This window comes from Equus asinus, chromosome 1 (assembly GCF_041296235.1).
Source record: "Equus asinus isolate D_3611 breed Donkey chromosome 1, EquAss-T2T_v2, whole genome shotgun sequence".
NCBI lineage: Eukaryota > Metazoa > Chordata > Mammalia > Perissodactyla > Equidae > Equus > Equus asinus.
The window spans coordinates 100,558,278-100,580,369 of NC_091790.1; positions in this window are offsets into that span (position 1 = coordinate 100,558,278).

Below are 22,092 nucleotides of genomic sequence, written 5' to 3' on the forward strand. Positions count from 1 at the left end.
AAAGCCCCCACCTGTGAGAAAGTGAAACAGGCTTAGTTCTGGAGAAGTGCCAGTTCCACACGGGGAGGGGCTGTCAAGAGGGGGCTCGGTCCCCAGGAGCCCAGGAGCTCGGCTGGAAGACTCCGTGGTCTGGTACGTGGGCCCCTCCTCTCTCAGCAGAGCCTCTTTCTGCAGAAGGGGCTAGTTTTGCAGTCTTGTATTTTGACCTGCTGAGGTTTCTCACTGAGGGTGAGAAGTGTTCACATAAAAAGCATTTTGATGCCTAAAGTGTAACTCCCCCCAGAAGTGCCACATGCCCATAAAACAAACCTGCCGGTTTCAGGCATGCGAGACCAGGCCATTCCCTGCCAGGAGGCTGAGGTGAGGCCTGGAGCACCCACCTGGAAGCTCCCCAGACCAGGGTTCCAATCCCAGTTCTTCTCGTTAGAATTATGGAACCCAGGCATGGGCCCTCCTCTCATCTCCCTGTCAACAGAACAAGTCTGCTAGAATCTTCCCCTAAAGTCGTCTTGAGGATGACAGGAGGCCATCAGAGAAGATGTCCAGCACACAGGGGTGACCCTATCCTGGATGCAGGGACAAGACAATCCCATAAGTGGCTCAGGCAGTGGTTTCCCTCACTGTGTCCGGTCCCCCCACAATTCTGGGAACAGGAAAGGCCATCCCCATTTAGCAGATAAGGAAACAGAACCATAAAGAAGGCCTTTTTTCTTTTCCTTTTTTTAAATTTGAAGTTAAATTGGTCTCCCCTCAAAAAATGCTGAGACAACTCTTTTAATTAGCCTTGCATATTCTCTGCCACTTCTTTATTGAGGTATAATTCTCACGCCACAAAATTCACCATTTTAACATGGGCAATCCAGTGCTTTTTAATTTATTCACAAGGTTGTGCAACCAGCCGAGACCATTGTCTAATATTAGAACATTTCATCGCCCCAAAAAGAAGCTTGTACCCATTAGCATTCACTCCCATCCCCCTCTCCCCAGCCCCTGGCAACCACTAATCTACCTCTGTCCAGCCCAGTCAAGTGGACACATAGAATTAACCATCACATGTGGTAAGATTATGGTTGGCTTTGTAAGAAACCACCAAACGCTCTTCCAAAGTGGCTGTAACCAGTCTGCATTCCCACCAGCAATGAATGAGAGTTCTGTCACTCCACATCCTCACCAGCACTTGCTGTTGTAGTGTTTCAGATTTTAGCTATTCTAATAGGCGTGTAGTGGTAGCTCATTGTTTTCATTTGCAATTCCCTGATGACGCATGATGTTGAGCATCTTTTCATATGCTTATTTGCCGTCTGTGTATCTTCTCGGTGGGGTCTTTGGTCCACTTTTAATTGGGTTGTTTGTTTTCTTAATGCTGAATTTTAGGAGACCTTTGCATATTCTGGATACAAGTCCTCTATCAAATATGTGATTTGCAAATATTTTCTCCTAGTCTGTGTCTTTTCTTTTCTTTTCCTTAACATCACCTTTCACAGAGAAGAAGTTTTTAATTTTAGTGAATTCCAACTTATCAGCTGTTTCTTTCATGGATCATGATATTGGTGTTGTATCTAAAAATCATCACAAAACCCAAGGCCACCTAGATTTTCTCCTATGTTATCTTGTAGAAATTTTATAGTTTTGCATTTTATACTTAGGTATATTATCCATTTTGAGTTAACTTTTCTGAAGGATGTAAGGTCCGTGTCTAATTCTTTTTTTTTTTTTTTTTTGCATCTGAATGTCCAGTTGTTCCAGCACCATTTGTTGAAAAGACTATCCTTTCTCTATTGAATAACCTTTGCTCCTTTGTCAAAGATCAGTTGACTGTATTTATGCAGGTCTATTTCTAGGCTCTCTATTCTGTTCCATTGATCTTTTTGTTTGTTCTTTCACCAATACCACACTGTCTTGATTACTTTAACTTTGTAGTAAGTCTTGAAGTTGGGTAGCATCAGACCTCCAATTTTGCTCTCCTTCAATATTGTGTTGGCTATTCTGGGTCTTCTGCTTCTCCATACATTTAGAATCGACCGCTATCTGCAAAATAACTTGCTGGGATTTTGGTTGAGATTTCATGAATCTATAGCTCAAGTTGGGATATTGACACTATCAATATTCACAATATCGAGTCTTCCTTTCCATAAACATGGACTATCTCTCTATTTATTTAGTTCTTTCATCAGAGTTTTGCAGTTTTTCTGATATAGATCTTGTACGTAGTTTGTTAGATCTATACATTAGTATTTCTTTTTGGGTTTTTTTGGTGCTAATATAAGTAATGTTGTGTTTTTAATTTCAAATTCCACTTATTCATTGCTGGTACATAGAAAAGTAATTGACTTTTGTGTATTAACCCGGTATCCTACAACCATGCTATAATTGCTTATTAGTTCCAGGAGACTTTTGTTGATTCTTTCAGATTTTCTACATTGACAATCATGTCATTTGCCAACCAAGACAGTTTTATTCCCAATCTGTATACCTTTTATTTCATTTTCTTGTCTCATTGCATTAACTTGGACTTTCAGTACGATGTTGAAAAGGAGTGGTGAGAGGGGACATCCTTGCCTTGTTCCCTATCTTAGGGGGAAAGCTTCGAGTTTCTCATCATTAAGTATGATGTTAGCTATAGGTTTCTTTAGATGCTTTTTATCAAGTTGAGGATGGTCCCCTCTATTCCTAGTTTACTGAGAGTTTTTATCAGAATGGGTGTTGGATTTAGTCAGATGATTTTTCTGCATCTATTGATATAATCGTGTGATATTTCCTTAGCCTATTGATGTGATAGATTGCATTAAATGATTTTTGAGTGTTTAACCAGCCTTGTATAACTGGGATAATTCCTACCTGGTCATGCTGTGTAATTCTTTTTATACATTGTTGGATTTGATTTGCTAATATCTTGTTGAGGATTTTTTTCATCCAAGCTCATGAGAGATATCAGTCTGTAGTTTTCCTTTTTTGTAATGTCTTTGTCTGGTTTTGCTATTTGGTAATGCTGGCCTTGTAGAATGAGTTAGGAAGTGTTCCCTCTGCCAGGACTGTGTGTCTACGGAGGGGTAGAATGTTCTCTCATCCTGTCTATCTTTCTCCCAATGCCTTACCGCATCGCAGCATCTCTCATCTACACGGCCCAGCAGTGGTGTGGCTAAAGGGAGGGTGGATTCTGTTTACTGCCTGGTGGTCCCCTCTCTGTCACAGGTTCTCTTGGAGGATAGGGGATGCCTGTGTCTCATTCTGGGGGGGGGGGGGGGGCTGAGGCAGCAGTCTCAGTGGTGAGGGCTTGCTGTATGGCTGTGCATAGTTTGGGGGCTGACCTCTCTTGGACAGGAACCCCTTTACCACAGTGGAGCAGCCATGACCCACTGGCTCCTCAGAGTCCTCTGTGCCTCTGTGTCTCTGTGTCTGAGTTGGGTGCCCTTCTCTCAGTCCAGAAGCCATACGTGGAACAGCAGGCTTCTGTTTCATCTGCTACACCCCATGTGCCATCATTTAGGCCACAGGGGCACCAGGGCCACTTCTGTGCCCTGTGGGGGATGCAGGACTCAAATGCAAGGGGGCCCACCCTCCTCTCTACAGAGCACTTCTTCTCGTTCCTTTGCACTCGGCTGCAATCCTCCCCCTGCTCCTGCCTCAGAAGTCTCCTGATGACAAACGACCAGAGTCTTGGCCTCCCAACTTTAGAGACATGCGTGCAGACACTCCTCCTGCCCTAGAGAGAGCTGGGGAGAATGGCGTCATCCTCAAGCTTCTAGAAAGCTCTTTCGCCAACTATACTCTCTCATTCATCCCTCCTAGTGAATGTAGTCACAAGTCTCAGATCAACTTCAGTTTCTAGAACATGGAGAGAGCCTGGGTTTTCAACATGGCACCCATGAACCAGGCCCGATCAAGCTCCCAGGGAGGCTACCAGGCATCAGCCTTCAGAATTCCAACCATTTTGTCACATATAATTTTGCAGAAAGATCATAAAGTTTTCTTGGTTATTCAAAGACTCAATTCAGTAATTTATTTTTTATGGCAATTTATTTTCAATTGCAAAGGTAGTTGCCTGCCAAGAGATGATGCTCACATAACTTTTATGACTATGGCAGATTTCAGTAAAATCAATGAATACTTCACTGTAATAAAACATTAGACTATACTATGCAATAGAGCTGACTGCTCTCAAAGAGCTGATTTTTTTTTTTTCTTTGAGGAAGTTTAGCCCTGAGCTAACTAACATCCGCCACCAATCTTCCTCTTGTTGCTGAGGAAGACTGGCTCTGAGCTAACATCTGTGCCCATCTTCCTCTATTTTATATGTGGGAGGCCTGCCACAGCATGCTTGATAAGGAGTGCTAGGTCCACGCCCGGGATCCAAACCAGCGAACCCCAGGCCACCGAAACAGAGCACACGAACCTAACTGCTACGCCACCGGCTGGCCCCAAGAACTGCTGTCTGATGGTGGGTGAGGTACCCAGAACATGACCTCGGAGGTAATAAATGCTGCAGGGCCTGCAGCCTGCTCTTGCCCAGCAGCAAGCTGAGTTGAAACTCAATGAGTTTCAACCCCCCCCCCCCCCCAGAATGAGACACAGGCATCCCCTATCCTCCAAGAACACCTGTGACAGAGAGGGGACCACCAGGCAGTAAACAGAATCCACCCTCCCTTTAGCCACACCACTGCTGGGCCGTGTAGATGAGAGATGCTGCGATGCGGTAAGGCATTGGGAGAAAGATAGACAGGATGAGAGAACATTCTACCCCTCCGTAGACACACAGTCCTGGCAGAGGGAACACTTCCTAACTCATTCTACAAGGCCAGCATTACCAAATAGCAAAACCAGACAAAGACATTACAAAAAAGGAAAACTACAGACTGATATCTCTCATGATGCAGAGGCTGCCTGCATTTTCTCGGGGCTCCCTACAATTCCTAGAATCACTGCCAGGCCCTGGTCCAGGCCCGACAGGGCCACAACGCTCAGTCCATGAGGGTGCATAGGGGATACCAGAACCATCAACCCCAAGGATAAGAGACTGAGGGACCTGGGCTGTCTCCGCAAGGGCTTCTGTGCCAACATCAAACCTGCCACGCACAGATGCCGACAGCAAAATTTATAAAGAAGCAGAACCACTTTCCCAAAATGGTCCCCCACCTTAACAGGGAGGCCAAGCCACCGAAAGCATCCACTTCTAAAGACTCACCTTGGGAGAAGGCGTCATGGAACTGTGTACGAGCAGTTATCTCCATTCCATAACTCATCCCCGTTCCCACATCATAGTCATTAGTCATTGCCGTTTGGCCAATAAAAGCATGATGTCATTCATAACGATTTCAGATAACATTTACCGGGCTGGCACTGGGCTCAGAAGGAAACAGGGAGACGTTCATCTGTACGTACCTGTGACCACCTCCGTCGGGGGCGTGCCACCTTCTGACAGGCAGCAGGCTCCAGCATCGTGAATGAACGTCTCCACTGATCCTGTTGGTTTTCATTCATGTTTGTCATTAAAACTGAGAGGGTCTCACATTGCCTTCCTCCTGCCTGTCAGGCCCCCTGTGAGAGGGGTCTGAGGTCGGGATTCCTCTCACCTCCCCTCCCTGCCTGCTCCCTTTAGGGAGTGACCACAGTGGGACCACTGCCGGGAATCCATTCCAGTTGCCCAAGTGTCTGCTCTGCTCTGCACAGTGGGGACAGTACTTGCCTCACGGAGCAGCTCTAAGGATTATGTGACATCCACAGGCCAAGGGCCAGCCAGCCCCTGCCCCCTCACCTTTCCCGGGGCCACAGCTCCTTGAAGGGCGCCTGCAGGCCTCAGGGTGCAGCCTGTGTGGACACTGAGGAGGAGGAGGCCAAGAAGATGTGTGCTTTCACAAGAGAGGCTCCTCAGACAGCTCGCCCCACACTCTGGGCCTGACGAAGCACTCACTGATCAGTGAGGATGTGAACCGAAGGGCAAGGGGTGGGTCTTTATCAGCCTCTATATTCTGACCCAACTCCTGCCTCTCCGCTTTTAGAACGCCCCTCCTCACTGCAGAGGCGGAGGTAGTACTTTAAAACACCATTGTGTTTTAGCAAAGGACTTTTGCTTGTCCTCGAAAGCCCAAAGCCCAAAGCCCGCTCACCAATGGTCTAGAACAACACTGTCCCACAGATGTCGGGTCAACCCAACTGGAGTTGTAAGCTTTCTAGCAGCCACAATGGAAAAGGGAAAAGAAACAGGTGAAATGGATTTTAACCACATTTTATTCAACACGATTTATCGAATATATTATAATTTCAACACATAAACAATATAAAAATTATTATCACGTTTTACACCTTTTTGTACTGTCTTTGACACCCGGTGTGTGTTTTCCATTTACTGCACACCTCAGTTTGGACTGACTACCTTGCAAGTGCTTGGGGCCGTGTGGCTGGTAGTGGACAGCGCAGCTGTAGAGGCCACAGGCACTTGGCAAGTAGTTGGGAAAGAATCAGTGAATGAATGAGTGACTGAAGAGTGAGGCTGCACCCCCACAGGGCTGGCCGTGAGGACGAGTGCCGCCGCGGGTCGGCCACCAGGGGGCGAACGGGGACGCTCCACCGGCTGCCTGGGGTATTCTGCTTCTGCTCCACCTCCGCTCAGGGCTGCATCCATCTCTGTGCAGCGCAGCTCTGGCTGGGGGAGGGGGTGCTCTTGTGCAAAGACCTCCAGTGGCATCTCTACCTGAATAACACCCAGACATGTGGAGGTGGTCTGCCCCTCTGAACAACCGTACTAAAGGCTGTGGCAGGTTGTCGGTAAATATTCATGACCTAACAGAAGGCCACGCTCAGTGGGAGGACAAAGACACTGGAAGGAATGATTCCCATCAGAGGCACTGGCGGAAGGAAGGAATGACTCTCATCAGAGCCACTGGTGGGTGAATGAATGACTCTCATCAAAGGCATTGGTGGGATGAACGAATGATTCTTGTGGCTACTTTTCCACCTCTGCCACGTTAGACCCAATCTGAGTATTTGACTCCAAGTGCAGAACTGGCCCAAAGGCAGACTTAGAAGTTAGACCTGACATTCTCAAAGCACTTTGACACACACTTCATTTGATCTTCACAACTAAGCTCAAGGTGAATACTCTCATTTCCCAACTGAGGGAAACGGGGCTCTTTCTGCCCCAAGATCCTGGGGAGACAGGAAGGGAAACGAGCTGCTCCTCAGAGACACGGTGAACCAGCCCACCCGCCCACCTCAATCCACTTTCTCCACAACCAGGTGCTCTCGGCGGATCTGAAGTCAGAGTGTGGCACAGTAAAAATATACATTTGGTGTTTGCCCCGTCCTGGCACGATGCTCTTAAAACCGCTGGAATTGCCTGAGTGGTGGGAGCATCTGTCGTTATTCATGACACGCCCATTCGACCCACCTGTGTTTATGCTAATGAGGTGACTCTGAGCGGGTGCCTAGAGAGCCTCAGGATGGGGGCTGGTCACTAGAAAGACCTGGAACTATCAGCTCCCACCTCAACCTCTGGGAGAAGGAGGGCTGGAGCTGGAGTTCAGTCTGCGGCCAATGATTTCCTCATTCCTGCCTATGTAACGAAACGTCCATGAACATTCTAAACAATGAGGCATGGGGAGCTTCTCGGTAGGTAAACACATAGTTGTGTCCCCCAAGGGGACAGAGGCTCCAAACCTCAGCCTAAGTCGATCCTCATCTGGCGGTTCATTTGTTTCCTTTACAACTGTAAGTAGTATACAGAGCTGTCCTAGTTCTGTGAGTCATTCTAACAAAGCATCGAACATGAAAGCGGGAGCTGTGGGAACCCCTGAATTTGTAGTCAGCTGGCAGAAGTGCGAGCCGCCTGCAGCCCCTGTTTGCAGCCAGCGTCTGCAGTGGGTCGGGCAGTCTTATGGGACTGAGCCCCAGACCTGTGGGGCCCACACTCACTCCGGGTGTGTCAGAACTGAACTGAATCCTTTGACACTCAGCTGGTGTCCGAGAATCGGTGGATGTGAGAAAAAAACAAACACTGGGCCTGAGTGAAAATGACTGCTTGGCTATAGTTCACCCCCTGGGAGGTGCCAAGGCCCTGAGATCACTAAGAGAACCTAGCACTGCTGATGACAAGTGCCGTCCAGGGACTGGAAGTGTTTCTCATCCGGGGGAGAGGCATTTGTGGTTGGAGGGCTTCACTATGGCGGGGTGGGCCTTGCAGCTGGTCACCCAGTCCTATTTAGACCATGTCAGGAGGCTCATCATGCCACAAAGCAACTCTCATGTTTCAGAGCTCGAATTTATGGGAATTTTCCCTTCCTACTGAGCTGAAATCAGCCTTTTGGGGACTAAAACCCACACTTCACCCAACACAGAAGCCCCTTTCCACATGACTGTCCTTTGTATTTGGGACTTCCTGTTATCCTCTCCCACTCTTGCACCCCTAACCAGCCCCAAATTCAGGCAAAAACTCCCAAAAATTAGTTCCTTGAGAGATCCAGACCCTACCCCAGCCTCATCAAGCTCCTTCAAGGGTTCACCCATACCAAATCGTTTAAAACGTGGCCTCGGGGCTCTGCCCAGCCAACATGTCTCCACAGTCTGACCAGCCCAGCACATGAGCTCTTATCTTTCTTTCTCTTTCTTCTTTTTATAAAATATTTTTTAATTGTGGTAAAAATACACATAACAAAATTTACCCTTTTAACCAGTAAACACACAATTCAGTACATTCACATTGTTGTGCAACCATCACCACCATCCATTTCCAGAAATTTCTCATCTTCCCAAACAGAAACGTTGTTCCCATTAAACAATAACAACTCCCCTCTTCCTCCAGCCCCTGGCGCCCCCCATTCCACTTTCTGTTTCTATCATACAGTATTTGTCCTTTTGTGACTGGCTTATTTCGCTTGGCATAATGTCCTCAAATTTCATCTATGTTGTAGCATGTGTCAGAATTTCCTTCCTTTTTAAGGCTGAACCATAGTCCGTTGTATGGATATGGCACATTTTGTTTATCCATTCCTCTGTCAATGGACACTGGGTTTGTTTCCACCTTTGGGTTATTGTGAATAATGCTGCTATGAACATGGGTGTACAAATACCTCTTCAAGCCCTTGCTTTCAATTCTTTCGGGTATATACGCAGAAGTGGAAGTGCCAGGTCATATGGGAATTACACGTTTAATTTTTTGAAGAACTACCGGACTGTTTTCCATAGTGGCTGCACCATTTTACATTCCCACCAACGATGCACAAGAGTTCTAATCTCTCCACATCCTCATCAACACTTGTTCTCTTCTGTTTTTTTGATAGTAGCCATGCTAATGGATGTGAGGTGGTATCTCATTGTAATTTGGATTTGCATTTCCCCAGTGATTAGTGATGTTGAGCATCTTTTCATGTGCTTATTGGCCATTTGTATACCTTCTTTGGAAAAATGTCCATTCAAGTCCTTTGCCCGTTTTTGAATTGGGTCAGTTGTTCATTTGTTGTTGAATTTTAGTTCTTTACATATTCTGAATATCAATCCCTTATCTAATAGATGATTTGCAAATATTTTTCTCCCATTCTGTGGGTTGCCTTTTCACTCTGTGTAAAAAGTAATAGTGTAATAGTGTCTCTTGAGGTACAAATTTTTTTAATTTTAATCAATTCCTACTGATGTATTTTTTCTTTTGGGTACGGGCTCCTATCTTTCTCAGTCTGCTCTGCACGCTCTGCCCCCAGGGATGGAGCCCAAGGCCCAGCTTGCTTCTTCAGCAGCCACATGGCTGGATTGGGCGCAGGCCCCTCTGAACCTCTCTCTCCTGGAGGGAGCATCTCCAGTCTTGTCCTTTGTAAAGGATCCTTTTATTTAGTATTTGCAGAGTGGCTATAGTAGGAAAGAGTTATGGAAATTTTAAATAAAAGGAACCCCCCCCCCAATTCTACCATGCGGGAATTAAATGAAATAAAATTGTTCATTTTCTGTGCTGCCTTCGAGTCTCATCGACATTCATAGATGAACTCTGACAACCATTGTGGGGGTGCAGCTGAACCACTGAGGGGCTCTGCCATACACGGAGGTCTTTTCAAATCCTGATTTTCTTTTCTCTCTTATTAGCTGTTCCTGCTGGGTTCATTTCACTTTCACATTTTATAACAGCGTTTCATTCAGGTCACAGCTAGAGATGCTAAATGGGACTAAACAGGTAGAGAGAATGCCGCGGAGTCGGATGGTGCACTGCAGCAGGCCGCCCGAGGCTCGGACGGTGGGCCCAGGCCAGTGACTGTCATCTTCCTATCACGAAGATGACCCTGGCAACTTGTCCTTTTCTCCCTCTCAACAACCCTGTGCATTCTGAAGGCTACTTGGCTGCTAACTTCTCTCATTCGATCATTCCTTCAGCTACATCTATTACGAACCTGCTCTGTGTCAAAAGTTGTGCTTTGCAGCAGGAACGTCAAGATGAAGAGTAGACCCCTCCTGCAGGAGGTCAGTGGTTTGGGGAGGGCAGAGGCTGGCAATGGGGTATAAACTCAGTTTCAGTGGTTCCAGGACAGAGGTGAGGGCCAGCAGGGCTCCTGTTGGGGCATCTATGCTCCACCAAGGTTGCTATCCCACCAGGCCAAGACCCTCTGCGGGGAGAAGGGGAAGCCAACCCTTCCTCCCACTGGAGTATCCAGGAGGTCACAGCTGTGAGCCCCACCACAGTCACATTCCAGGCTGCCAGGGGCCTGGCTCCAAGACTCCTGGGGATATGGCCCTGGCTTTTCTCAGGAACTGGGTTGAAAACCTCTTTGTCCCACCCCTCATGTCCCACCCCTGAAGGGGACCCCATGGAAGGGTCTCACCCATGATGGTTCTCAGGTGGAGGAAGGAGCAGTCACCCCTCATGGGAGCTTGAGGGGCTGTTGGCTGGTCGAAGCAGAGGTGAGTTAGGAGAAGCGCAGGCAGGAGAGCCCCTACCCACCACTCCACCACTGAAAACCAATGTCAGAAGCTCTAGGCCAGTGGGAGGCCACCAAGTGGGTTCTGCAGACAGTGGAGTCCCTGCCCCAGGGGGTGTTGGCTCAGAACTGCCCCAAGCTCCCAGAGATATAGCCGGTGATGTGCTAAACTTTGACTCCCGATTCACATGTTGCCGCCCTAAACCCCAGGACTCAGAATGTGACTATATTTGGAAGTGGGATCTTTCAAGAGGTGATGAAGGTCAAATGAGGTCACTAGGTTGGGCTCTAATCCAGTGTGACTGGTGTCCTTATAAGAAGAGAAGATTAGGACACAGACACACACAGAGGGAAGACCATGCGAGGACACGGGGAGGTGATGGCCATCTACATGCCATAGAGAGACGCCTCAGGAGAAACCAGCCCTGCCAACACCTTGATCTTAGACTTCCAGACTCCAGAACTGGGAGGAATAAATGTCTGTTGTTTGAGCCGCCCAGTCTGTGGTGTTTATTACAACAGCCCAAGCCAACTAAGAAACAGCCTCTCCTCTGCAGCCTCCACCTTCCCCAGGAAGCGTCCGGGGATGTGCCTCTTCCCTTCCCTCTTTCCAACATGAGATGGAGTTGGTACATCAACCCATTTGGACCTGGGTTGGGTTCTGCAGATACACTTCCAGGACCCCCACCCTCCATCCAAACCGCCTGACACACCTGTGGGAGGAAGCCCCTTCCTTTTGACTAGTGTCCAGCCCCAGCCACTGTCCCAGTGTCCCAGAACCACTTGGCTCTTCCCCAGGAGTTCCTGGGACCCCTGGCTGGTCCTAAATCATGAATGACAGGAGTCACCGAGCCTGGCACACGGACCCCCAACACAGGGGGAGGAGGTGATTGGAATTCCATCTAGGAGAATAAAAGGAGTGGGCCGGGAGCAAGGGAGGGGAGGGTGCTCCGTGGCCACAGAGTGTGTGGGACAGGGGGCACTCTGGAGCCAATATCACCAACTCTTTCTTCCACATATATTTCAATCTTCTCAAATTTTCCCATAAAAGTTATTAGTTTTCAACCTCTGAAAATCCATATTTAGGGGGAAATTATAAATCTAAACTTGTTAAAGAAGCAGATTTAGAGATCTACAGTGTGCGCCACAGATGTGGAAGGAACTAGCTTGGAAACACACAGCCGTTGAGAGCCGCCTCTGCCCCCGAGAGCCAGGCCCACAGAGGTACCAAGGAAAACAGCTGCTCACGGAGCACGCTTACAACAAACACAGACCTGGAAATAGCCTAAATTTCCAACCACAAATACTTAAGTCAATTATATCGGCTCATAGAAGTAGGTAATCACCAAGATAACATAAGAACATGGTGACCTGTTTGTGCAGTAACGTACAGTGAGGGAGAAAACGGTTTTGTTTTCAATATACTATATATAACTACACACTATAATTACAACATAAAAATAGATGAGCATTTTGATAGAAAGTGGAAGGGAAACAGAAAAACAAAAGCAGGTAGATTAGTGCACCGGGGCGGTAGGACTGTGTCCTAAATGTTTTTCATTTTAAATTTCCCTTAATATTTCAGCAAGGTTTTAATAAATGATACTTTAAAAATAGTTCTATCTCCTCAATGAAAACATGCATTAAACAAAGAAGCAACTCAACCGGAGGAGGACAGGGAGGGGACAAGGAGGGTAATGTCTCTTTGCCTATTCCCCTGGGGACAGGACAATGCTACTTGATCAGAAAGAGAGGAAGTACAACCTCTGCCCTCTGCCCTGGACCTGGAGTTTGCCCTTTTGTACTCTGAGATAAACGAGCAGCCAGGCTTTGGGAATGAAGGTATAGTCAAGGCTCTGATCCATGGTGTCGGGCTCCATTTTGGGTAAATTTTGCCACAGCCGGTGGCTCGTGAGCAGATGGCATGGCCAAGCTTCCAATGGTGGGGCCAGCCGGGGCCAGGCTAGAGGGAGCCAGGGGCTGGTCTCAGCCACATGGCGTCCAAACTGGAGGCAGGACGGCCCAGCAAGAGCCACCCGCAGGCACAGCAAGTGAGGGAACCCAACAGTGACAGAAAGAGCAGGGCTGGCAATGAGGGAATGGCCTGTTGCCAAGCAGTTAGAGCTCAAAGCCCCATCTACCCTCAAGTGCAAGGTGTGAGGGGTCACTGTGACCCCAAGGGGGTGGCAGTGGGAGGTGACCAGGGCAAATAATTGTGCTCAGAACATATACAGAACTCGTAGCCCAATAGAAACATGGACAAAAGCCACGAATAGGCACTTCGCCAACAAGGAGACACCTACAGCCAACAGGCACACTGAGAGACACTTGGCCTCCCGGGTAATCAGGGAAATGTAAACCAAGGCAGCAAAGAGAAGATGCTTTTCATCCATTCCATGGCAAAAATTGAGAACTGCCAATGCCAAGGGCTGGAGAGGCTGTGGACCAGAGGTCTTGTGAACATGGCTCAGGGGAGTGAAACCAGGGTAACAACTTGGGCCACAGTACCCAGATATTTGGTCAAACTCTAGCCTGGATGTCACTGTGAAGGTATTGTTTAGATGAGATTAACATTTAAATCAGTAGACTCTGACTAAAGCAGATTATCCTCCATAATGTGGGTAGGCTTCATCCAATCAGTTGAAGGCTTAAGGAAAAAGACTGGGGGGCCAGCCTGGTGGCGCAGCGGTTAAGTTCACACATTCTGCTTCAGCGGCCTGGAGTTCACTGGTTCGGATCTCAAGTGCGGACCTACGAACTACTTGTCAAGCCATGCTGTGGCAGGCGTCCCATGTATAAAGTAGAGGAAGATGGACACGGATGTTAGCTCAGGGCCAGTCTTCCTCAGCAAAAAAGAGGAGGATTGGCAGCAGATGTTAGCTCAGGGCTAATCTTCCTCAAAAAAAAAAGAAAAAAGACTGGGAGAAACACATATAGGAACATACACAGATTTAAATTATTATTAGTGTTCTAGTTCTCAGGTTGGCTGGTAATTCAAGAGGTTTTATTAAGCTACGTGATTGAATGAATGATAAAAACAGAGCCATGATGCATGGACTAATAAAAAAATCTGATAAAACAAAGATTTTGATCAATATAATTCTGTGCATAAAATAAAAACTTAATGTTATACATCAGTATGCATAGAATGATAGTTTTGTAATATGACTGTATGTATATACACACATATATGTAAATTTGTATTTAAAATTTTGCATAGGAAAAACTCAGAAGGTCAGACATTGAGATCTCAGGGTGGTGGGTGCCATTTTGAGGCATTTACATTTTCTTACTTTTGCTTTGCTGTATTTTCCAAATTTCCTGCAATTAAAAGCACATTTGTTTTAAAGAACACATTTTTTAATAGGAGAAAAACATAGTGACCTCACCAAGACGCCCAGCCGTACTTCAACTGTGACTCTCTAAAGTGAGCTGTTGTCACGCTTTACCAAACGGCTCAAAAAGCCACAGGAAGTTGAAGATCGCATGCTTCTTTTCAAGTGCATTCTGTTAGATAGGCTCCCTGTAAAAGAGACACAAAGATAAGATGCAGTCCCTGCTCCTAAGGAGTTTGCAGGCCAGCAGGAAAATAAGCCTTGGCAAGTAACTGACTTCAGGGCAGAGCACGTGGGAGCTGTGAGAGCATCCCAGGGCTGTGTGTTTCAGCCGAGCAGACTCCCTGCTGCTCAGAGGCTCCAAAAAGCTTCACAGAGATTCTAAACGGGCAAAGGGCCAGTCCCAGGGAGTTGCATGCTGAACTGGGCAGGGAAAATAAAAAGGGTACGATGAGACAAGGAGGGCTAACAAAATTTTAGGGGGATCATTTTTAAAACATTCTGACAACTTGAAGATTTTTTTGCTTTTTATTTTGACATAATTTCAGACTTACAGAAAAGTTGCAAGTCTAGCATGAAGCATTCCTGTTTACCCTTCACCCACTCTCCAACTGCTAATATTCCTCCACATTTGCTTTGTCGCTCTCCGTTGCATGTGAATGTCTCTTTCCAAATAGTCTGAGGGTGAACTGCAGCCATAATGCCTTTTTCACTTCTAAATACTTCAGTGTGCATTTCCTAAAAACAAGGATATTCTCTTACATAACCACGAGTACCATGACCTAAACCAGGAAACTAACATTAACACAGTATTATTATCTGATCTATAGACCTTATTCAGATCTCACCAATAACATTCTTTATGGCAAAGAAATGCCCACATGTCACATCTCTAGACTCTCCTTTAATCTGAAGCAGTTCTGCAGCCTTTGTCTTTGATGACACTGACATTTTTGAAGTTAGGTTGTAGCCCGTGATTTTGTGAACATTCCTTCCGTGAGGGCTTGTCTGCTGTTTCCTTAAGACTAGATGCAGGTTCTGCATTTTTGGTAGGAATACTACATGAGCGATGCTGTGTCCTCGGCAATCATGTCTGGGGACCTCTGAGGTCCATTTGTCCCATTCCTGGTGACATTAACCACGATCACATGAATAAGGCAGAGGCTGCCAGCTTTCTCCACTACAGAGTTACTATTTTTCCTTCTGTAAATAATAAGTACTTATTCAGAGATTCTTTGAGACTAGGTAAATATTCACTTTACTCAGCAAACTTTTACCCGCTGGTTGTAATAGCCACTGATGACTTTTGCCTGAATCAATTATTACTATGATAATTGCTAAATGACATTTTTCAAATTCCATCATTTCTTCTGTATTTATCACTTGGCTTTCTACTGAAGGAAGAGCTTTTCTTTCTCTTATTTATTTATATCCTCACGTATACATGGATTTATAACCTGTTACTATCATTATTTGATGCTTAAATTGTCCCAGATTTAGCCAGCAGGAGTGTCCTTTTGACATATCCCCCTCATTTTCTGAGCACACACTTACTTCCTGACACAAAATAGTCCAGGCTTGGCTCATGCTGTCTCTCCTCCAGCTCTAGAATCAGTCATTTCTCCAAGGAGCTCTAGTTCCTTTCACTTTCAGCAGAGAATGGGATTAAGAAACCGAAATCTGGGTGCTGGGTGTGCTCATTGCTCCTGGGGTGTTACTGTTTCTAGGAAATGGATGTATATAAATACATACATTCATCTCTATATGTCTATATGTTCACATGTGTCTGTGTGTTTTTATATCTATCTGCGTGTATTTCCATATTTATCTGTTTGTGTATATTTCTGTATTTATCTGTGTCTGTATTTCTGCATTTATCTGTGTATTTCTGTATTTATCTGTGTGTGTATTTTACATTTATCTGTATGTGTGTATTTCTGTATTTATCTGTGTGTGTTTCTGTATCTATCTGCATGTGTGTATGTATGTGTGTATATTCCTGTATTTATCTGTGTGCCTATTTCTACATTTATCTGTATCTATGTATTTCTGCATTTAACTGTGTGTATTTCTGTATCTATCTGCGGGTATGTAGGTATGTGTGTATGTCTGTATTTATCTGTGTGTGTGCATTTCTCTATTTATCTGTGTATATGTGCACACACACACCTGTGTAATGAAACCATGAACTCGTGCTGATACCTCCAATTCCTATGCAGTCCCATAAAGTTTGTTCTAATCTTCCCCCATCCATATTTGTAACTTCCTTCAGGCATAGATCTTTAAAGGTTGTGGCTGTAGTTCACCTGTCATTGTTACCACTGGCACCGGAAACCTCCCTCTCTTGACCATGTGGCCTTACTTTGTGCTTAGTGTAGACTTGGGCATCGCCAGCCTGTGGGCAAAGGCAAAGGGCAGACGGAGTAACCAGGCCGGGGCCCAGTTCTGAGCCAGACAGCCTTCTGGAAGGTGCAGGGGAAGCAGAAGCAGAATCCCCAGGAATTGGGGGTAGGGGGGTGCCACGCTGGGATGTTCTGGATGAAATGAGAAGCCAGAACAGATGGCTGTTGTCCGGCTCCTTTCAAAGACCACAAGTGACCTAAGGGGCGCTTGGAAAGGGCAAACCTGTTCCCCACAGCAGCTGGGAGCAGAGCCCTGACTAGAGGCTTTGTGGGCACAGCTGGCTCTCCCAAGCCACAAGGGCAGCTGGGAGGAGGCTCCTCCCGCCTTGATATCACTGAAGAGAGCCCAAGGGGACAGAGGCTGCCCCCCTGCTGCTTAGGGCATAAGAGAGCAAGTTCAAACACCACTGACCCCACTGATAGCCTCCTCAGACCTGTTTATTCATAACCAGCTGATACACTTTCCTACTGTTCTATTTCTAGGGATCCTGTTCTTTTTAAGATTGTTGCCTTTGGGACTTTCAACTGTCTTTTCCAACAAACATACCTCCCGAAGACAAAAGTATTTCTGGGTTTTCTGTGCACGTTCTCTCAACTCAACACTGGGTCTTTACAGAACGTGGAGCCTGCAGGACACGTCTGCAGGAAGCTCGGCCACACCCTTGAGGAACACTGACAAGGGCAAGAACACTTGTGGCTCACGCGCCAGCCGCACCCATGGAGCAGTCTGCACACATCGCCTCGCTGACCACCCAGGGCAGCACATTTCACAGCCAGGAAGCAGGAGTGAAGCAACTCGCCCCATAGCACCAGGCAGTGGAGGCCCAGAATGTTCCAAGGAACATGTACCTCTTCCAGGGGCTCAGGAGGCCACTTGGGAGCTGCTGAGTGCTGGATAGCAGGGCTTGACAGGCACGCTTAAAGCAGACTCCCAGCCTCTGGGAACGCCCCAAGAGTCTAATTTTTAAGAACAAGGGGAGCTACAGGAGGGCTACTGATTGATTGATGTGTTGACTGATAAGTCCTGGGCCTGAGAAACTGTGCCCTCTGGAACCTAACACCAACACAAGGAACTGATGTTCTACCTCTCAGAAGACAAAAATCCCCGGAATAAACAGCAGGTGTGGGGCCTCTGCCCAGCCCCGATGAGGCAATCTCTTTAGATTGTGCAAGAACACACTTGCTTCCAGCCACACGAATCCACAGAAATGTCACTGGTGGCTTCAGTGCATGCCAGCTGGGTTGGGCCCAGAGCGTCAAGCTGAGATGCATCTACAGCACAGGATGCCTGGCCTGGGGGTCTTGGTGCCAGCCCCATGGGGGTGGCACCCCTCAACACCCATTTCTCCTAAGCCACCATCCTGCCTTCTTCCCTTCGGTACAGTTTCCTCCCAGATGGGAAAACGGCAGAACAGGCAAGGAGGTCACGCAGCTTCTGAGCAGCACACGGCAGGAGAGTGCGCCAACAGTTTCCACTACTGATCTACCCAAAAACACATTTTGACACCGCCCCCCCCCCCCGGGCTCTCCCGCCACCCCTGCACTGCTGACTCCAGAAGCTTCTACCACCTCATCTTCCTCCCTGCTCCAGCACCAGGGTGATCTGGGTGGCGGGCAGCATTTCCCTCACTGTGGAGAGTTGAGCCAGCCAGGGCGGGAGGGGTTTTCAGACCAAGGTCAAGAAGTTTCTCCAAACCCTAAGTCAGAGACAGTCTACAAAACTAGTGGTCTTTACCCCTGAGCTATGTCAACAACAGGAAAGACACAACCAGACTGAGGGAGGAACGGTTCCAGACCAGAGAGGGGAAGGAGGCAGCCCAGCGAAGGAAACAAGATCTTCTGTTGCTACAAATGACATAAGTGGGACACTTGGCAAAATCTGAATCAAGTCTGTTGATTAGATAATAGTATCGGATCTGGGTTAATTTCTTGATTTTGATCACTGTGCTCTGGTTAGGCAAGAGAATGCTCTTGTTTTAAAAAAAGAGACACTGAAGTATTTAAGGGTAAAGGAGCATCTTGTCTGAAACTTATTCTCAAATGGCTCAAGAGGAAGAAAAAATATATAGTCATGCAACACATGACATTTTGGTCAATGACAGACCACAAATATGACGGTGGTCCCGTAAGATTAGTACCATATAGCCTCGGTGTGCAGTAGGCTATACCATCTAGGTTTGTGTAAATACACTCTATGATGTTCGTACGACAAGATCACCTAATGTCACATTTCTCAGAATGTGTCCCCGTGGTGAAGCGATGCATGACTGTATATACAAAGAGAGACACAATGAAGCAAACGTGGTAAATATTAACATTTGGGGAATCGGGGTGAAGAGTACTGTTCCTGAACTGTTCTGTGAATTTCAATTTTAAGTTTAATAGGAAAAGTAACAGGAAAATAAAAACGTACCCTGCAATGTCTGAACCCTTCCTCCTTCTCCTGGCCCAGATTCAGGAGAAGGGACCGGCCATCTGAGGCCACTGTCCCAGTCCCCACTCCCTTCCAGGTCTCCCCAGCCCTGGCAAGGCCTGCTCCCATCTGCCACCTCCTGCCCAGCCTCCAAGCTGCTCACAGTGGCTGAAGGAAGCACCGTGCTTCTGCCCCAGCATTGGCCAGACTGGGCTGCTTAGGGGGATTCTAGTCCCACGTAAGCCCCACAGGTTTTTGCAGCCTTCTACTGAGCACATGGCCTCACCCTCAGACCCTGGAGCAGATAGAGCCTTTCGGCAAGAACGGCTCCAATTTCTCTCCTCTCCACCAGAAGCTCCTGTGTCTCTCCTCCATTCTCCCTGGTCTCATGAGAAAAAAGATGCCTTCTTGCCTCCCAGGGCCCAGCCCCTCTCCCTATGTGCCCATCTGCTAGCCCACTCTAGGCCCTCACTCAATAATGACTTCCCCTCAGTGCCCACCTCCCGGTCTTGGAGCCAGCTTGAGTCTCTCTGGGCAAGGCAGCCTCATGCTTCCCTTTGCCAGCTACTATCCTTCTCTGCCCTCTGTCACCTGGGTAGCTCCTCAACCCATACTCCTGCTCACGTGTTCATTCGTTAGCACTGTGACATCTGGCTTCCATGCTCCCCCCAAAGTGGCAGTGTCAAAGACAGGATTTTGAATTGGAGACTTGAACCACAGTCTCTGCTCCACCTCTTCAGAGCTGTGTGACTCTCTGCATGTTTCCAGGACACGTGGGTAGTGTACATGCAGGTTCAATATGAACTGTAACATCCGACCCTCACCTTTCTCTCTCCCCTTCTTCACCTGTCCCTGATTTCTCTATGCAGCCTCCTGGGAGCTGACATCAAATCCACCCCATCTGCTGGCAGCTCCCAAACCTGCATCTCCGTTGCTGCCCCTCTTCTCAACTCTGCTTGTCTGGTTCCCACAGCTGCTTGGACATCTACCCTCAGGCATCCAGCCAGCTCCTCAAATTTAACATGCCGACCCTGAGACCCACTCTCATTCATGCTAGATTTGCCAAAAGGCAGTCACAGCAGGTGCTTAAGGCCACCAAGAAGTAATAAGCTTCTGGGGAAGAATTTGATATTCAAAAAATGCATCGAAGCAGCTTGTCCTGTTGCGTCCCATTTATTGTGAGTTATGTGGGGGAGAAGCACCTAACATTTGCATTATTGGGGCCTCTGAGGTCTCAACTCAGCTCTCACTATCATCTCCAACAAGAGCTCATCCTTCCTGAACAGGCTCAGGCACTAGTCACTCAGAGCCCCACCGTAAAATCATCCTTTAGTCTTCTCACATCTGCAATAAGGTCATTGCCTCCTAACGAAGCACACCTATGCTGTCCTCTGCCATGGGTCACCTCCTCGAAGCACAGAGGGGAAGCGTCACACAGCTCTGGGGGCTCCCACTTGACTCAAGGCCAAGCTCCTGCCTGTAAGTGAAGGCCTCCCCCATGGGCCCAGGTTTAGCTGCCTCAGACTCTGTTGTTCACCACCCCCTCCTCACAGACCCTGGGCTTCAGCCAAACCAGACTTCTCGCCATCTGGGAACACATGTTCCCTCTTCCCAAAATAACCTACATCCATCTCCACCTGTCGAGATCTGTCCTTGAAGGGTTATTCAATAAATAGTACTGGGACAATTGGCCATTTGAAAGTAATTTTTTAGATTCTTCATACTCTATACCAAAATGTATTCCAGACAAACCAGCGTTAAATATATAATACAAACAGTTGATATAATCACATATATTAAAAAATAAAACTGTAGAAAGTCTGCAAAAATATGTGATTACCAAATACATGAAAAGGTGGAAGACCTAAGCAAAGAACGAAATTTCAAAGGAAACAAAGCTATAGATCTAACTCATTAAATAGAACCTGACTCATTAAAACCAAACTGACAAACAGACAGAGGGGTAGAGAATCCTTCTCATGAGCTGAATGTTGGGGTCCCCTGTGTAGGGAAGTGGTTTGGTTAGCAAGAAATTAGAAAAGGAGCAACATGGATATCTTTCATGAAAGCCAAGTGATGCCTGACATCACATTCCTTCCCTAGGGAAGTGAAATGTCCAAACTCTCTCCAAGATTGACGTGTTCAAGGCCTAAAATCTGACATCTTTCCCTGGACCCTCCTGTGTTTGGCTGATAGCTATTATTCTAACTTTGTTTGACTGGCTCTTTTTTATGAAACAGAAGAGGTGACTAACACTTAGGGAGTGCTTCCTTTGTGCCAGGTTACATGTTTTATCTGCATTATCTCATTTAATACTTATAACAACCCCAAGAGATGGGTACTATTATTCCCGTTTAACAGGTGGAGGAATTGAGACTGAGAGATTAACTGAACTGCCCAAGATCACACAGCTAGCACGGGATTCACACCCAGGCAGAGTGACTCTTAGCACACATCTCCTCCCCGAAAAGCCATACTTTCTACTGCTTTAATCCATTTGCGTCTCACCACACAACGTAGCACATGAAACATGTATCCTTCCGAGCTAACATGTAAAATGGTCGTCAGTGCCTGCACATAGGAGGTGTTCCATAAAAGTTATCTCCTTGCCTAAGCTCTGCGTCCCCATCAGGACTGCGTGGTGCAGGCCTTCATCACATTTTTCTTATATCATTGTAGTGATGATGATGATGACGCTGTTATGCTGTGTGCTCCCGGCATTACGTAAGGTATTCTACCAGCTAAAGCTGAGTCCACATTTATTGAGCACTCACTGTAACGAGTATTATACTAAACATTTTTCATGGATTATTACCCAACAATCCTATAAGGCTAGTTTTGTTTTGTTTTGAGTGCAGATGACCCCAACATCCTCCCTCCTTTAATTCCTCTCTCTTTAATAACAACTATATTGAGGTATAATTTCTCTACAGTAAATTGCATCTATTTAAAGCGTACGTTTCAGTGAATTGTGGCACTTCTGTGAAACCAACACCACAAGCAAGACGAGACTCTTTTCGTTCTCCCTCGGTTCCCCTGCGTCCCACACCACC